This window comes from Cervus canadensis, chromosome 18 (assembly GCF_019320065.1).
Source record: "Cervus canadensis isolate Bull #8, Minnesota chromosome 18, ASM1932006v1, whole genome shotgun sequence".
Classification (NCBI taxonomy): Eukaryota; Metazoa; Chordata; class Mammalia; order Artiodactyla; family Cervidae; genus Cervus; species Cervus canadensis.
In genome coordinates this window covers 52,645,270-52,662,209 of record NC_057403.1, presented here as the reverse complement: position 1 = coordinate 52,662,209, position 16,940 = coordinate 52,645,270, and positions in this window count along the sequence as shown.

Below are 16,940 nucleotides of genomic sequence, written 5' to 3'. Positions count from 1 at the left end.
GACTTCACTTTATCACATTGCAAAAAACAACCAGGTAATATAAAAATCATTTATTGATTCATTTAAAAGTTATACATCCATTTCATGTTAACATGAAAACGCGTTTTATGAAAAATAACCTTCTCACGAAACACTGTTCCATGTCTGCACCTTGAGCATCCTCTGTGTGACAAGGATGTGGTGGGGCCTCCACATTGCCCCTGAATCTGACCAGTGCTCACCATCTCGTTTCACCCCCAGCAATGCTGACCAGACGTGGAACTCACAGAAGAAGAGGAAGTGGAGGTCCGAGGGTGGAAAGGTGGGCACCGTCCAAAGCCACAGCCGAGAGCACCAGAGCCTCGGCTGACTGACTCTAAAAGCCAGCACTCTCAACCTCTAGGCTGGATTCCCATGTAGATGGATGAGATAGGGCCTGGGTCTCATGCTCCTTAAGATCTCCTATGAAAGCTTCCTGGAAGGCGCTCGGTGAGCCCCCAGTATCCCTCCATCTGATGCCTGCAGCCTGGGTGATCATGTGTCCTGTCTCTCACTGTGTGGTCTTCAGTGACCCATGTGTTTTTAACTGATTCTGTGAGATCCCACAAATTCATGCAGCACTTACTTCCTGGGGCAGGCACTCCTCTGGGCATTCCATAAGTGCCAACCCCTTTAATCATCACAGGAATGCTGTGCTGTTGGTGCAGTGTTGCTCCCATTTTACAGATGAGGAAACTGAGGCCACACGAGGCTGCAGTGTGGACCTCTGCTCTGGTTCCAGCTGAAGCTTGGTAATCTGCTGCCTCCAGTGACAAAGGGACCTGCTCTGGTCTAGGAGGAGGGCCACCTTGAGGTAGTGAGAGCCTCCGCCTGGATTCCTGGAGTAGCTCTCCCTCCAGTTCAGAGTGTAAACCCTGGCACTGTTCTCTGGAGCCGTCCACTGGCCCTACCACTGCTCAACATGGGTCACCTCTGGAAGCCTGCAGCTCCTCCTCCTAACATGGGCATAAATGACAGCACCTGTCCACTCATAACAGTCTCTCCTCTGTATCTTACTGGGCATCACTGTGGTTGGGGAGTACTTCTCTGCCTCCTTAGTGATGGCTCTGTCCCAGGAAACGTGGGCAGGGGTGACTGTGTATGATTTCTGAACCAAGACCTGGAGAGCCACAGAGGATTCCCCTTCACCCTCTAGCATTTCTGCCAATGTCACGGGAAAAGCATGCCCATGAAGCTGCTGGTCACAGAACAGGAAACATGTGCAGCAGATCTAAGCCTGGCCCACAGCAAAGCCACCAGCTTACAAATCTGAGAGAGGGAAACACATACTTGTTATTGGAAGCCTCTGTGATCTTGGGGCTGGGGCTGTTCGTTATGCAGCATTACCACAGCATTAACTGATTCATACATCATTGCAATAACAGGGGTAGAGATAATGTGTGGAATGCTTTTAGTGTGGTGTCTGGCTCAGGGCAGCCCCCATGAACATGACCGCTCTGACACCTATTTTAGATGCAGTTTCTATGCAGCCCCTCCTCTTTCTCCCTTCCTTCCTCCCCTGGGGCCCTGCAGCCTGCTCACCCTCCCCGCCCAACAGCACGAGGTGCTCACACTACAGCTTAGCAACAGGTTTGAGAGTCTGGGCCAGGGATGTGGAAAATGGCAAAAAGTCTGTGGCTCAGTGAATGGGCTTTTTCAACCTTATCTCAAATCCTCTTGGTACGGCTGGTGGGTTTGTGCCCGACAGGGCTTTCTGAAAGGGTCTTTGTGGTATAAGCGTGGAAGAAAAATGAGGACTGGGAAGGAAACAGGCTTGACTTTGTTACGGAGTGTTCCAGGTTTCAAAGGAAACTTGAGGGTGAGTCCAGGGCACGGGCCTGGCTGTGGCTTTAACAGCAGGTCCCAGGACTCTGGGAGAGAACCTGCCGCTCTGAAGGTGTCCTGGACGCCTTCCTGAGCCCGCTGGTGCTACGCCTGCTTTCTCACGTTGACCTTGCACACGGACACATGACTTCAGCTATTTCCTGACCTAGGAGAGCAGCTCACAGTTCTCTTCTGGAGCGGGATCTGCTGCCAGAGGCTTGCTCCTCCCTGAGTTGTGTGACCCAAGCTCTCTGAGCCTTGGTTTCCACATCTGTGACATGTCAGTGCTGTAATGCCAACCTCACAAGGCTGTGGTGAACACACTGCAAGAACAAGCGTGTCCAGGCCGCCAGCCCCTTGACTGGGGCACAGTGTTGGCTGTTAGGACTGTGGTCCTCACCTTTCGGTTTCAGTGGACACCACGCTCCCCACTTGTCTCTCAGCTCTGACTCACAGTGGCCACTGCTAAACTGAAATGCCCTCTGTTTGTTGACATTTCTCATCTGGAATTAACATGTAATGAGTGCCCTGGATGGATGAACAAAGAAGGACCTTTTCCTTCCAAGGAAAGTGGGAGCTTACTTACTCTGTGGTACTGGGCAGCATGGTGAAGACGAATGGAATGAATGAGGCAAAGGAAACTCGAGCTGGGTATCAAGAAGTTCTGCACATAACAGCTATTAGGGGAAATGGTGACAGGGCCACGTGGCAAGCCAGGCGGAACCAGGCAGAGAAAATACTGGCAATTGGTAATTTCACAGCCAGACAGTGGGAGACATTGTGTTCGGGCGTGGGCAGAGAAGGGAGCATGGGGGCAGGACACAGCCTGCAGAATGGCAGGTGTTGGTCAGACAGGGGCTGTTGTTACAACCACTGTGGGTCATTGGGACCAAGGTGACTGTCTCAGCCTGCTATATCTCAGAACAATGATGAATATAGTCTACCTTGGAAGAGACCCTGATGCAGGAAAGATTGAGGGCAGGAGGAGAAGGTGGCAACAGAGGATGAGATGGTTGAACGGCATCACCGACTCAATGGACATGAATCTGAGCAAACTCTGGGAGATGGTGATGGACAGAGAAGCATGGTGTGCTGCGGTTCACGGGGTTGCAAAGAGTCAGACACGACTGAGCAACCAAACAACACCAAGATAACTGGAATCAGGCACTGTGACAGGATGTGTTCACTTAAAGGAGGAGCTTAAAAATAAGTAATCTACCCTGAAGGAGGGCATGGCAACCCACTCCAGTATTCTTGCCTGGAGAATCCCTGTGGAGAGAGGAGCCTGGTGGACTTCATGGGGTCACAAAGAGTCAGACACGACTGAGTGACTAAGCACAGCACAATAAACAATCTATTATAAGCAAATAATGAGCAATATCTATAAATAATACATAATAAGCTATAACAATAGAAGGTTCCCCACCTTCTTGACTTTTCGCATCCACTAAGAATGCATTTTCCAGAACATCCTCCAATCCCCAGTTCTCTTTTCCCAGACAAAATCAGATGCAAAACCCTAATGGTGCTGAAACCATGCCTCTGTCCAAGGCTTGCACGAGGACCCCCCCTTTTTTCTTTGACTTGTTTTTCCTCCTCATTCATCATTACTTGAATGTTCTGAGGGTTTTGCATTCTGGAATCTTCTTTGGCCTTCTCGTTTCTTCTCAATGAGATAAGACATTTGGAGTCTGTTTTGGGAGTAGTGAGGGGTGAGTGTCAGTAAAAAAGAAAAGCCAAAAAAAAAGGGGGGGGGGACAAAAGTGTCTTTCTTTCAACACTCACAGACTCTTAGTCCATAAATGGCTTCTTTACTCCACTCCTGCTTTGGAGACGATCATAGCAAATCCCCGCCGCTGCCTTCTACTGACCTGCAGGCTTTTCTCGGCAGCTTGGATTCACTGTTTTAGGGCAAGGACTTGGGGAGAAAGGGGCCACTTGGCTGACACAGCAGCTTAAAGGCAGCCCCAGCACGCCTCCACCCCATGGAGACAATGTTGGAAGGGAGACCAGGTGGATGCACTCATGGCAGCAAATGGGACCTGTGTTTCCTGAGGGAGTACTCTGCAGACAAAGGGAAACTGAGTCAAGGAATGTTAATTGCTTCTGGTATGTCCCGTTTAGCCATGGATTAGCCCTTATCAGCAAGTGACTGCTTAAATCTAATTCTGCCCCAGAAAGGAGGCTTGGCTGTGCCGAGCTGAAGTCGGCCCTCATTTCCCAGGATTACCCGGTCAGTGGGGTCCCGAGGTAATCCCCACCTCATTTTAGTTAATTTCAACCTCCTGTACAGACCCTTTCCCTAAAGCTACCAGCAAGAGACGAAAAAAAAAAAAAGTCAGGTTTTGTTTCATCCTCTTGTCCTTGCCCAGATTTTCAGAGACAAAGAGGAGAACTGAGAGGCCCCCACTAGACCCCAAGCCTCAGGGAGGGGACAGAGTTCCCCTGGGAAAGACCCACATCCTCCCCTTTTCTCCCAGGCCATGCAGAGGGGCCATCCACGCCTGTTACTGGGCCTTTGACACAAGCACCTACATGGGCGAGCAATGGGACGTGGGGCAGGGACATGCAGCGTTTGGGCCTCACCCTTCCCTGGGTCAGGTGTTTTCTGAGTCTGGCTGGTTTGGGGAGACCAGGGCCATGCTGTGGGCCTGAGGACTTCGCAGACCCGCCCACCATCTCCCGTGTGGGGCAGATGTCTGGTCGCGTTTACTCCTCAGGGAGGTGGGTTGTTCCAGGCCTTTTTTGGGTGTCCCACTTGAGACTGCACCTTTTTTTCCTCTCCCAAACTTTCATGGGGATCATATTCTGCAGGAACAACCAGGACGGGTCTGTGAGCCTGTGCCCCACCCCGCCCCTTGCTGGGGATCAGCCCCGCGGTGGGGCGATCACACTGAGTCTACCGTCAGTGGGGATTAACGGGGAGGGGGCGGCGCCGGGGCCTTGTGAGCTCACAGTGGACTCAGAGCCTGAAGGAGTAGGGTGTCTGGGGAAAGAGATTACGCCCCCCAAGATCGACTCCTAGTGGCTGAGCTGGGGAACTTCAGCCAAGACTGGGGGACCCGCAGGGAGAGCAGAGGGCCCTCCCCATGGGTGAGAGGCTGCACTTTTCTCCCGCTGGGTTTTTATTAATACAGTGCTCTCTATTTGGATTTCCTCCTGTAAGCAAGTGAACAAGACAAAAATTCAAAACACCTGGTAGTTCGAAACTTACTCATTAAAAAAAAAAACCCTGCTAATAAAGATGATAGCAGAAAAGATGAAGTCCAGATGAACCACAGCTGCCGGTTCAAGTGACAAATTCGCATCCCTTTCTTCTCTGCGAGTGGGGAAAGGGGCAGGTATTGGGGTTTAAAGTTGTTTAATGCAGATTTCCATCACTGTTATCCTAAGTGGAATCATTGTTATCGTTGTAATAATATTTACCCTGCATCCCTGTGCTGGGTGCCCTGCATATGGCGACCACATTGTCTCACAGGAGTCTGCAGCTTCCCAACCTGAAGAGGGGGTGGGCGGCGGGGTGGGGGGCGGGAAGAGGTGGTGCTTCCCAGGCTTGGGGAGGGGGCCGGCCGGCAGGACGGGCAGGTCTCCTGATTCCGTTTGGCGGCGTTTCTCAGAAGCTCTTAGACTGTTTGAGTGGAATCCTAAACGCCTGTCACAATGAATGGAAGGGACTCCACATTTGTTTAAACAAATGCTGCAGATTACTCTTAAGCACATGAAAATCTGAGTTTCCGCATCTATAAAAACAGATGGACTCTAATGCCTCCCTCACAGAACTATTGATGGGATGTTCAAAGAAGATGATGCGGTCAAGTCCTGGGACAAGGGCACTGATTGCTAATGTTATAAAATTCAGCAATTATTATTATTGGGGTTGTTGCTATTATGACTATTATTGACAAGCAAACCCAGCCCCAGAGAGGGGAAGCGACTGGCCCAGGTTTACATGGTGACAAGGGGACAGTGTCCACTGTGAGCTGCTTTCGGGCTCTCCCCAGGCTCCTAGTGCCCTGTTATCACTTCCTCATCATGTAGACCGACTCCAGGGCTGAGGCAATGGGTGCCGCATGCGGAGTCCCTTCCCTGCCTGGGTGCCCTGCTGACCCTCCCCCAGAAGAGACCATTTCAGGGTCCTCTCTGTTCGAGGCATGATGATCCTCTAGATGTCTTAGTTCCCGTCAGCTGGAACTCCGAACAGGGCTGACACGCACCATCTCAAGTCAGGAGGCTCCGTCAGAATGTCCTCATGGCCATTTTCTTAGGCCATTTTCAAACGTTGATTCTTCATTCCCACACACTCCAGTGGGATGGGGGTGCCAGCTTGTCTGCACAATTTTGAGTTTTACTTGCTCATCCCATAACCCTTCAGGATTCTGAGCCTGGATGTGTTGGGCTGTAGCTGGAGGCCCAGGGCTGTCATCATAGCTTTCAGGCCTGTGATGCAGGCAATTTTAGGGTCAGCTGAACAGAAGTGTGCTGCAAGTTCACAAGAAGGCAGCTGTGTGAACACAAAGCCTGTGAGATTTCTGAGTTCACATCTTGCCTTGAGATGGCCCCACAAATACCCGCCTCCCCTGCCAGCAGCAGCCGGCTGGGCGGTACCTCTGTCACTGGGAAAGATGAAGAAGGCCGGCCAGCCGGTGTGTGAGGCCGGCACGGAGCACGTATGTATCATCAACAGATTATAGGGTCGAATGGTTCAAAAATGTGACACGTCGTGTTCTGTACCAGCAGTGGGTGGAAAGACGTGGGTAAGATGAGAAGCAGCTTGAATCCGTTCCATGGAAGATTCCAGGAGGGGTTGGCCTTCTCTAATTCCCACTGCGTTTCTGCCCTGCAGATTTGATCAGGCAATGGGGGGCTACCTCCACACTACCTCCCCCATTCACGGGTTTTCTCTCCAGGATAAACTAGGAAATAATGGGAAACTAGCAAGAAATCCCTGAGCATGTGTTTCAGACCAACAGAGCCTGTGTGGCTTCCCTGTCTGGAACCTCCAAATAGCTGAGGTCGAAGCCTCCATTGGATGAAGAGTTTAGAGGCTAACACCTGCTTTCTGGCCAGCTGCGCCCAAGGGCTCATCCAGGAAAGGCCAGCTACAGTGGACTCCCTCCGGTTGCCTCTGCTTGACTCTGGGCAGTTACTGTCTCCGCGGTCATGGTCCATTTGGCATTGGCATCTCAGGAGTGTGAGCTCTGGAGCCAGGCTGCTCCTCCCAACCTGCTGTGTGTCCTTCCTCCAGACTGCCTTGACCTCTTCCTCTGGTTTTATTCCTTAGGTATTTTTTTTCCCAGGGCTTAAGTTCTGCTGCTCCACAGCTGTATTTTCAGCTTGTTTTACTGGGCATACCTCGTGCCCTGTTTAGGAGCTAAGTTCTCTTGGAGGTTTCCAAATGCTCAGGAAACAGGACACAAATTCCAAACACAGACATGTTCTCGGGTTTCTTCTGACCCTTAGGGTCACAGCAGAATATTCTAAAAGCACCCAATCCCACCTTTCTCTTCCCAAAGGAAAGTCTCCAGTGTATGAGCAGCTGGGTCTCTAGCACAATACTGGGCTGAGGGGCTGGAGGGAAGGGGAAGTGGCTGAGGGCTCAGAAGGGAGTTTGAGAAGGGGTTTCAGTGTGAACAACTCTGAAGCGGGGTCTGGCCTCACAGGGAAAGGATGACAAGGAGGGTCTCCCCAGGAGTGCTGTGAGGGACGGCGGGCCCAGTCCCTTTGTGGTTTTGGAGAAACATAAGTAAAGGACTGGAGTTATGCTGAAGTTTCTTTGATTGGTAAACTCTGTTTTTTGATTGCAGTGGATTTCTGAGACTGAATTACATAGATTCTTGGCTTACAAGGACTCAATTGTGTTTTCCAGGGGGCAAGAAAATGTACATGCCGAAGGTAGCCAGTAAATGCTTATTGAATGAGTTAGAGGACAGAAGTATTTATGAACCTTCACAGCTGGAAGACTCTAGTCTAGGTTTCTGAAGCTCGAATGCCTCCGTGAGATTTCTAGATGAGATACAAGATGCTCAGCGAAATCTGGATGTCAGACTGAAAAACAAGAGTGCTTGTTAAAGTATAAATGTTAGGAGAGACTGAGACTGCCCGCCTTGGCCAGGCAAGAAAGTAGCCACTCCCGTGAGTTGTCTTACAACAGGAGGTCCGAATAAGGAACGCAGAACCAACAAGCTACCACCAACCGGAAGAACTCAGCAAAGGACAGAAGGAGAGAGGAGACACCAGTCCATATGTCCTACCGACCTCTCTGAAACCTTCTCACTGGCATCCCTCTTGGCTGAGAGATGCACATGCCACCAGGAAGGGCCCCGAGTCAGAATGATTGGTCAGAGACAACCCAGAAACTAACCCCATCACCATAAAATCCGAGACTGCGATCCACCCAGGCTCCCCTTTCCAGTAAAGTCTCTTGCTTTGTCAGCATGTGTGTCTCCTATGATAATTCATTTCTGAGTGTTAGACAAGAGTCCGTTCTTGAACCCTGGGAGGGGTCCCCATTCCAGCACAGAATCAGTGTTCTAGTTCTTCCACGACTGACCCATGAAAATGGCCAGCTAAGCCAGGGTCTGTCCCGGTCCTCGGTGGTTATAATGCTGTGAAAGCAGAGTCTCCGGGCTCTGGGTGTGCTTTTCACATTTCGTCCACCAGCTTGGTTGTGTCCACCCAGTCACTGTGGGACGGTGCCTCAGCCATGCTGAAAGCCCCAGAGGATCTCTCAGAAAGAACAGCTGCAGTAGGTTGCTCCTGGTCGCCCCCTGGTTGGGTGACTGGTTCACTGAGGCTCATCTGAATAAGCGCATCTAAAATGCAGGGAGGGGGCAAGGGCAGCCTGAGATGGGAGTTTCTTCCCCACCCCGCACTTGGGAAGGAGCTGGACCTGGCTCTTAGACACTTAGAGCGCTGCACCTCATGGGTCCTGGTTTGCTCATCTACAAAATGGGGAGGTTAGGTGTCTACAGTTCAGGGGTTTTGAGACTGAAGCAAGGTGATGCCTGCAAGACACACATGGGATGGGATAGGTCACGTCTGTGGTGCTGGACCCACACTGTGTGATACAGGAAGTTTGCTGTTATTGATAGTGTGCTTTTTTTTTTTTTTTTGCAGTGGGTGGAACTCACTGCTTCTCAGAGTCTGTGGTCCCTCTTCCTTCTTGCCTGCCTGCCTGTGAGGAACCTGAACCTCCTAGTCAGGTGTTCGTGCAGGCCCCAGGTGGGACAATCGCATACTCCACCTGCTTTGACACTGCTGCGGATTCAAGGAGGGGCTGAAACATAAACCTGTCCGATCAGAGCACGTTTCAGGACTTGAGTTAGGTGAGGCGGGGAAGACAGCCTGACTCTTCTGTAGGTGGAGAAGGAAGTATCCAAATGGCGCATTTGGCAGCCACCCAACCACCTCGAGAGAAGTCATTCTGAAACACAGCTGTGGCCATCCTGTCCACTGCTGGAACAAACGGAGCCTGAAGCTCCCCCTGTCTCAGGATTTCCCGGCTTTATGGGTGCAGAAATCCACATTAATGCTCAGATCAGTTTGGATCTGTGCTGCTTGCACTCTAACCCGTTGACACGCCTTTCCGAGGCGAGGCAGCATCAGAGTGAAAGGAAGTGAAAGTGTTAGTCGCTCAGTTGTGTTCAACTCTTTGTGACCCCGTGGACTGTAGCTCGCCGGGCTCCTCTGACCGTGAATACTGGCAAGAGTACTGGAGGGTGTAGACATTCCCTTCTCCAGGGGATCTTCCCGACCCAGGGATAGAACCCTGGTCTCCTGCATTGCAGGCAGATTCTTTACCTTCTGAGCCACCAGGGAAGTTAAACAAGATGGTGTAGAGTGAGTCAGTGACCGTGGAAAGCATCTCAAACAGCACTGAACACTCAGGGCGCTCCACTGAAAATTCAGTTTTCCCTTCCTGCCGTCCCTTTTGTGTTCATAACAATATCAGCTGCACTATCTAAAGTTAGATTTCCAGACTGCTCACAGAGAAACAAGCTCATTAGCCTGGTCTGTTTGGGGCTTTTTCAAGTAATTGCATGCCTTGGGAAATATTAATACAATGCCTTTATTTCTCCCTTGAGACGGAGTCTGTGACACACTAACCCATCTGGAATGCCGCGGAGCTCTCGAGCCCCGGCTGCAGGGCTGAGTGTAAACTGGGAACTGGCTGTATTGAGACATTCGGAGCTGCTCCCCCCTTCTGCTGCAGCTGGGGACTCAGAAGCTAAGCCGGGGAGTCCAGCGGGAGGGTCCCTCCTGCCTCCCGCCTCCCGCCTCCCCCTCCCGCCTCCTGCCTCCCGCCTCCCCCTCCCCTCCACAGCGTGACTCATAGACCCAGGCCCCTCCCGAGCAGGGGTTTGAGACCTGCACCCAGGGAACCACAGGGGACCTAGGAGGTCCGTGAGATGGGATGGCAAAGCATTCTACCACTCTTTGCACTAACCTCTCGCTAAGTCGCAGCTATTGCTTCCGCAGCAAGAGACAGCAATGCCACAGCATCTGGGAACCTTCTGCCCTGCAGAAATCAGGTGTTTTCATGTCACACTGCAGTCGTCGAGGACACCTTGAAATTCTGTCTATCCTCGTTCCGAACGACAGCTGACAGCTTGTTACTGAATGTGTCTGTCAAGAAATGCTCACATTACTATATCACTGTTGCAATGCTCTTCGGTGAGCTGAATATGCTGGTTGTTACTACATTAGTCGGAGGAGGCAATGGCACCCCACTCCAGTACTCTTGCCTGGAAAATCCCATGGACAGAGGAGCCTGGTAGGCTGCAGTCCATGAGGTCACTAAGAGTTGGACACGACTGAGCGACTTCACTTTCGCTTTTCACTTTCATGTGCTGGAGAAGGAAATGGCAACCCACTCCAGTGTTCTTGCCTGGAGAATCCCAGGGATGGGGTCGCACAGAGTCGGACACGACTGAAGTGACTTAGCAGCAGCAACTACGTTAGCAGGTAATCATTGATAGCTCATTAGCAGATAACCATTATGTCCCCAAATATTAAATGTCCCTGTCATTCTTCCCAAGGAGATTGGGAGCTCCTGGATGAAAAGGGCCATGTCTGACCCGTTTTGTTTCTAGCACTGAGCACAGGGTTGAGAATCCAGTAGAAGATGAGCAAATATCGGATTGAGGGAATAAGAACCATGCATTTACTCTGTGACACAGTCATAAGCAAGGTGAGAGGACTTCTTAATGGACATGCTGGCCAGGCTCTTAAACGTGGACCCCGTCCAAAACCCTGCTTCCAAGTGAGGTTTGCCTGCTTGGTAACACTTGTTGAAAACAACCCCACAGACACACACACATGCACACACATGTACTTGCACACACATGTACACACACACACACACACACATCAGCCAGAAACTGCCTCCTTCCTTCTCCGACTCCACCTTGCCTCCAACAAGAATATTTATGATTTTTAATAAATCGGGAGCACAGCTCATTAGGCTCCTCACCCACGCCCCCGAGGCCCCGCAGTGCTGTGACAGTTGACTTTTCACATCTCTGAGCCCAGGGGGGCCGTGCATGCCACACCGATGAACTCACGGGGGACCAGCTCTGTCCCCGCCGCCCAGGAGAGGGCTCATCTTTCAAATCAGATTAAAAGAAAACAAGAGTGAGGGCCATCCCCAGCCTGAGGAGCATGGGCTGTGCACTTAAGCAAAGGAGGAATGTGGCCCATTAATTACTATTTGTAGCCAATTAATTACTGTTTGAAATATGGCCCCAGCTGTGATGAGCAGGGGGAGTGACAGTCATGTGCTAATGAGCTGGTATAACTCGTCCTGGGTGGGGGTGGCGGGGGGGGAGCGCAGAGAGGCCCATAGAGGTTGGGGCGCTCCTGTCAGGAGAGGAAAGATCCAGCAACATGTTTCCCGAACTCCTGAGCGACACTCACAAGTGAGGGGCTTGGGCGTTTTGGGGGGCCCAGGTCAATGAGTCCCATGCAGTTTAGGGGCAGAGAGTTGGCTCGGTTTTCTGGGGGTGGTAAGTGAACACTCTTGGCCATTGATGCCAAGGGTGCCCTTGATATGGGGGGCAGTGGGGGCCAGGGCCCTCAGTCAAGGCACATCCACAGGCTAGATGCTCACTCACACAAGAAAGGAAGAAGCCAGGTGGGGGGAAAGAAAGAAAGAGCAGTCGCTCAGTCGTGTCCGACTATTTGCGACCCCATGGACTGTAGCCTACCAGGCTGCTCCATTCATGGGATTTTCCAGGCAAGAATACTAGAGTGGGTTGCCATTTCCTTCTCCAGATCTTCCTGACTCAGGGATCAAACCCAGGTCTCCCACATTGCAGGCAGACACTCTACTGTGTGCCAGGGGATCCCAGGTCGGGGGTGGGGGGCATGACTTTATTCCCGGGTCGCCCCTCCACCCACCCCTTCCACTCACACCAGCCCGGGGGCCTGGCCAGGGACTTAGGTTAGTCAGTGGACTCCGGGCCAGCTGATCCCGAAGCTTGATGTAGGGCTAACTGTCCAGAAGCACCGTTGTTCCAACTCTGGGGGAACCTTTGAGTGAAGGAGAACAGAGGCAAGGCCAAGGGCACAAATCGTAAGTCTGACAAATTCTGCAAACCAGACATGCCTGTGTGAGAGCCAGACCCCCACCAGACCTCAAGGCCGTCCTGTGCCCCACCCGGGCGTCCCCCCACCCACTGAGGAGGCCCCCGGTTCTGATCACTCCCACAGGAGAGGGTCTGGCCATGTCTGAGCTTCTGAACGGCCTCCAGTGGCGTTTCTCTCTCTCTCAGAAACACAGCTGTGATGCCGTCCAGCCCACAGGGCGCAGCCCAGACCTTCCCACTGTAAACAGCACTTCTCAAAGTCTTTGGCCTCAGCACACCTTCACTGTCTTTATGTCTATGAATATTTACTGAAATTTAACAAAACAGAGAAATTCAGAAATGTTTATTTCTGAGCTTGGGCTTCTCTGGTGGCTCAGACAATAAAGGATCCTCCTGCCAATGCAGGAGACCTGGGTTTGATCCCTGGTTTGGGAAGATTTCCCTGGAGAAGGAAATGGCAACTCACTCCAGTATTCTGGCCTGGAGAATCCCAAGGGCAGAGGAGCCTGGCAGGCTATAGTCTACTGGGTCACAGAGTCAGATAGAACAGAGCAACCAGCACCATTTATGAGCTCATTTGGAAAAGTAATAAATTCATTACATGTTATTATAAATAACATGTTTTAATAAAAAGACTATATTTTCAAAACATGCAGTGAGTGGAGTGCCTTGCTTTGCCTTTTTGATGAATCTCTCTGTGTCTCACTCAACAAAGAGAGTTGAGCTCTTGTGTTGCCCCTACATCTTGCCTGCTGTGATGTCTTGTCAGCTGCTCCTGGAGTTCTTCACACGGTCTTGCGATGGGCGTAAGAAAGCAGATGAGAACTTGGTAATGTGAAAAAGCTCTCTCAGCTTTTCTGATAAAAGGGGTCTTGGGGATTCCCAGGGTCCCTGGACCCCACTCTGAGACCCTCTGGTGGATACTGTTCCAGGGTGCGAGCATGTCATGGCTTTTTTCTCCATCCTTGTGTTGATGGATGTTTGTGCTGTTTCCAGTTTGGGGCCACTGTGGATGAACCTACTATGGACGTTTTTGCACGTGTCTTTTGATAGAAACTGCACCCCTCTTCCCCCTGAAGACACTGGGCACATATTTAGGAGTGGGATTATGGCATCCTAGGGCAGCTCATACTAGGTCTAGCAGCTCTATCCAAACTGTTTCTCAAACTGGTTTTTGCAGACGGTAGCCCCGAACTGGCAGCGTCTGAGGGTGCCAGCTCACTTTTCTTTAATGAAAGTAACTAATCTCATCACAACACAGTGATAGTCGATGGAGGGGAAGAAAACTTGTGAGCTGGGTACATTTTTAAAACCTTCTATTTGAAAGTAATTTTAGGTTTTCAGAGTCACAAGATTAGTTTCTGAATAAAGTCCACTCTCTAAAGTCAACCTCTCACCCTACCCGAGGACCTTGGTCAGGACAAACCAGCGCCACTATAGCACTAACTAAGGCACGACCTCACCGGAATCCCCGCTTCCCACTGGGGCCCTCTTCCTGCTCCAGGATTCCATCCGGGGACCACATCACACCCAGCTGTCACGTCTCCTTAGGCTACCCAGTCTGTGACAGTTTCCTAGACGTCCCTTCCCTTTAGTGACCATGATGCTCTGAAGAGTCTGGGTCAGATCTTCTGCAGAACGTTCCCTAAATTGGGTTTGTCTAATGTTTGCTCATGACTAGACTCGAGGTGATGGATTTAGGGGAAGAATATCACAGAACAGATGTGCCCTTCTCACCCCGCCCATCAGGAGGCATGTGCTGTCTGCACAGCTTATCATGGGCGATGTTGACCTTGATCACTTTGGGGGATGCCTGCCAGCTTCCTCCACCGAAACTACTCCCCCACCCATTCACTCCTCCCATATTCTATCTGGTTAGGTCACCAAGTTCAGCCCACATTTAGCCATACCTCTTAGAGGGCAGAGTATGGGAGAATTCGTCGATGTACGGTACAGCCATAACAGTGATCGATAAGTATTTGAGGGGAGACACTACGCGGCCCTGCAGCTATTCTGCTTCTTCTTAAAGTTCTACCAACTAACTTTAGCACCGTCAGCGGGTCTTGCCACAGTGCTTCTTACTGACAAGGATCTCTTATTCCTCCACTTCTTGTATGTCTACTATTTGGAGTTCTTCTGCAGGAAGGACTTGTCCCTTCTCTTCCATTTGTTCATTTATCCAAGCATCTACTTATACTAGGACAGGCTCATGGACATTTGTTTTTTCCTTTGGGTAATAACCCAATACTCTGCTATTTATCTTGTTATTCAGATTGTTCCACTTTGGCCATTGGAGGATCTTTTGGACTGACTCCGGAGTCCTTCTGACATTGCCCATCTATTTTTTTTTTTAAACACACACACACAAACACACATACTTAATTTCTGGCACTACAAGATGCTCCACGCTCATCTTGTGTTTTCCCAGCCCAGCCTTTGAAACGGATCTTCAAGGAGCTTTGAACCAGTTTCCTTTCAACCTTCTCTGACGTTATGCTGATTACTTACACATGGAGAGTATTGTATAGGATATTTTTATTTCCAAAAGGTAAAAATGAAATGTTTGTGTCATCACTGGTGGAATGCATATTTTATGCTCTATCTTTAAAATGCAGTCCAGTCTCCGTTTTCCTGGCAACTTCCTTTCACAGCAATAATGCTAATTTATAAAGCAGGTAAGGACAGCTGCGTGGTGGGGGCACCTTGTGGTTGCAGGTATGTAATGCTGGAGTCAGCAAGTGGCTAGCGGGGCTGTGGGCGGTCGTGGCTGAGTGCACAGACACTTCAGGTTTCTCCGTGATTGATGCGACGTGTGTTGACCAGGTCACTTCACCCAGTGTTTAGCCATTAGTGCATCAGAAAGCAATGCAATCACCCAGGGTGACTGCGCTGGCAGATGGAACTCTCAAATATAACCCCTAGGAATTCTGTCCATTAGACTGTTCTTCATACCATCTCAACACGGGTGATGTACTGAGTGGATAGTTATACAACTTAGTGATGATGATTTAGACCCGTGACGCTACTCGAAACACATGGGGAAATGCAGCCAGTGTTGGTAATGGTGCTGAGAACTCACAGCATGGCCATGGTTCTTTCCTGCGGGACTGTAAGACTTCTTATCTCACTCCTGACCAGTGATCACTGAATTCAGGTGGCCATAATTGTGGTTCCCTCCTGAGCCCCCAAATGTCAATGCTCTCTGACACTCTTCCCTCGAAGTGAGCGGTGTGACCTGGGCGTGTGGGCCACCTCTCCATTCGGGTAGGAGGTCGCAACCTGCACACACATCTGCTCTTGCCCCCCCACCCCCACCCCACCCCACCTCTGGAGGAAGGCGCTGACATCTGAGGGGCAGGATGGCATTTCCATGCTGGCTTCTACGATGTTTTGGCAGGAAAGGGACTAGAAAGGGTCCCCCTCTGGGGGAGGGTATCTGTCTTCTAATATAATTAGCCCATGTGAATCTCACCTCCTGTGGTTCCCTGGCCCACGAGCTGAGCATCTGTCAAAGGGCTGTGATAGGACCCCCCACCTTGCAAGGGCAACATGGGGCTGAGGAATTCGAATCACCAGGGGCCCACCGTGGGGGCTGTTCGTTCCTGAGTTCCTGATTCATGACCTAAGCTGCCCACCAGACGCCTGCTCTGAGCAGCTTCATTCAACCGGAGCTGAAGCTGTTGGAAACGAGAGCTTACAGAGACTCAAAAATCACCATCAAAATTTTCTTTCTTTCAAAGGCTGGGTCCCAGTGAAAGCCTTTCAGTTATTTTAGTGAGTCCTACTGAAGAATAATTTGGGGCAAAACGGTCCGTCAAAGCACTTAGGGAAAATGAATATAGTAATGCAGAGTCTTCTAGGCAGAAAGGGCTCTTGTATTTTAGCTTTTCTCAAGCTAAAGTTAAAAAAATAAGCCTATTATTTATTGAGTGCTTTCCAAGTGCTGGCATTCGGCTAGGCTCTTTATATATTTGAACCATATGAAACTGCCAGTTTTGTGAATCAAAACAGGTTGAAAGTCACTACTCTTTTACAATTCAGACTATGTCCTTGCCTCCATTCTTACACAGTTGGTAACATCCCCACTTTATGGATGAATAAAGCAGAGGCTCAGAGAGGTCACATAGTTGATAACAATGGCAGAACCAGTATTTAAGTCCATGTCTACACGACTTGAAATTCCCGCTTGAAAGTACCTGATACAGTGCTCATATTACACAGATCAATTCTTGTGATGTGCTCAGACACAAGGAAACTTGACACAAGGTAATTGCTACATAAGCAAGGCTCACTAAGAATAAATTACGAAAGCATTTTGCATTCATTCCATTAATTACTATGTTAAATCTTAGTCAGCTATTTTGCATAAAATCCTCTGAACGTGGCCCCAGACGTCACCACCTCATCCATCAGGGCATGTGGTCTGCCAGATGTTTGCAGTAGAATTTGCCCACAGACCCCACTCAGATTATAAATCTGTTTTTCTTTCTGAAAGTATGGAAGCCATTGCAT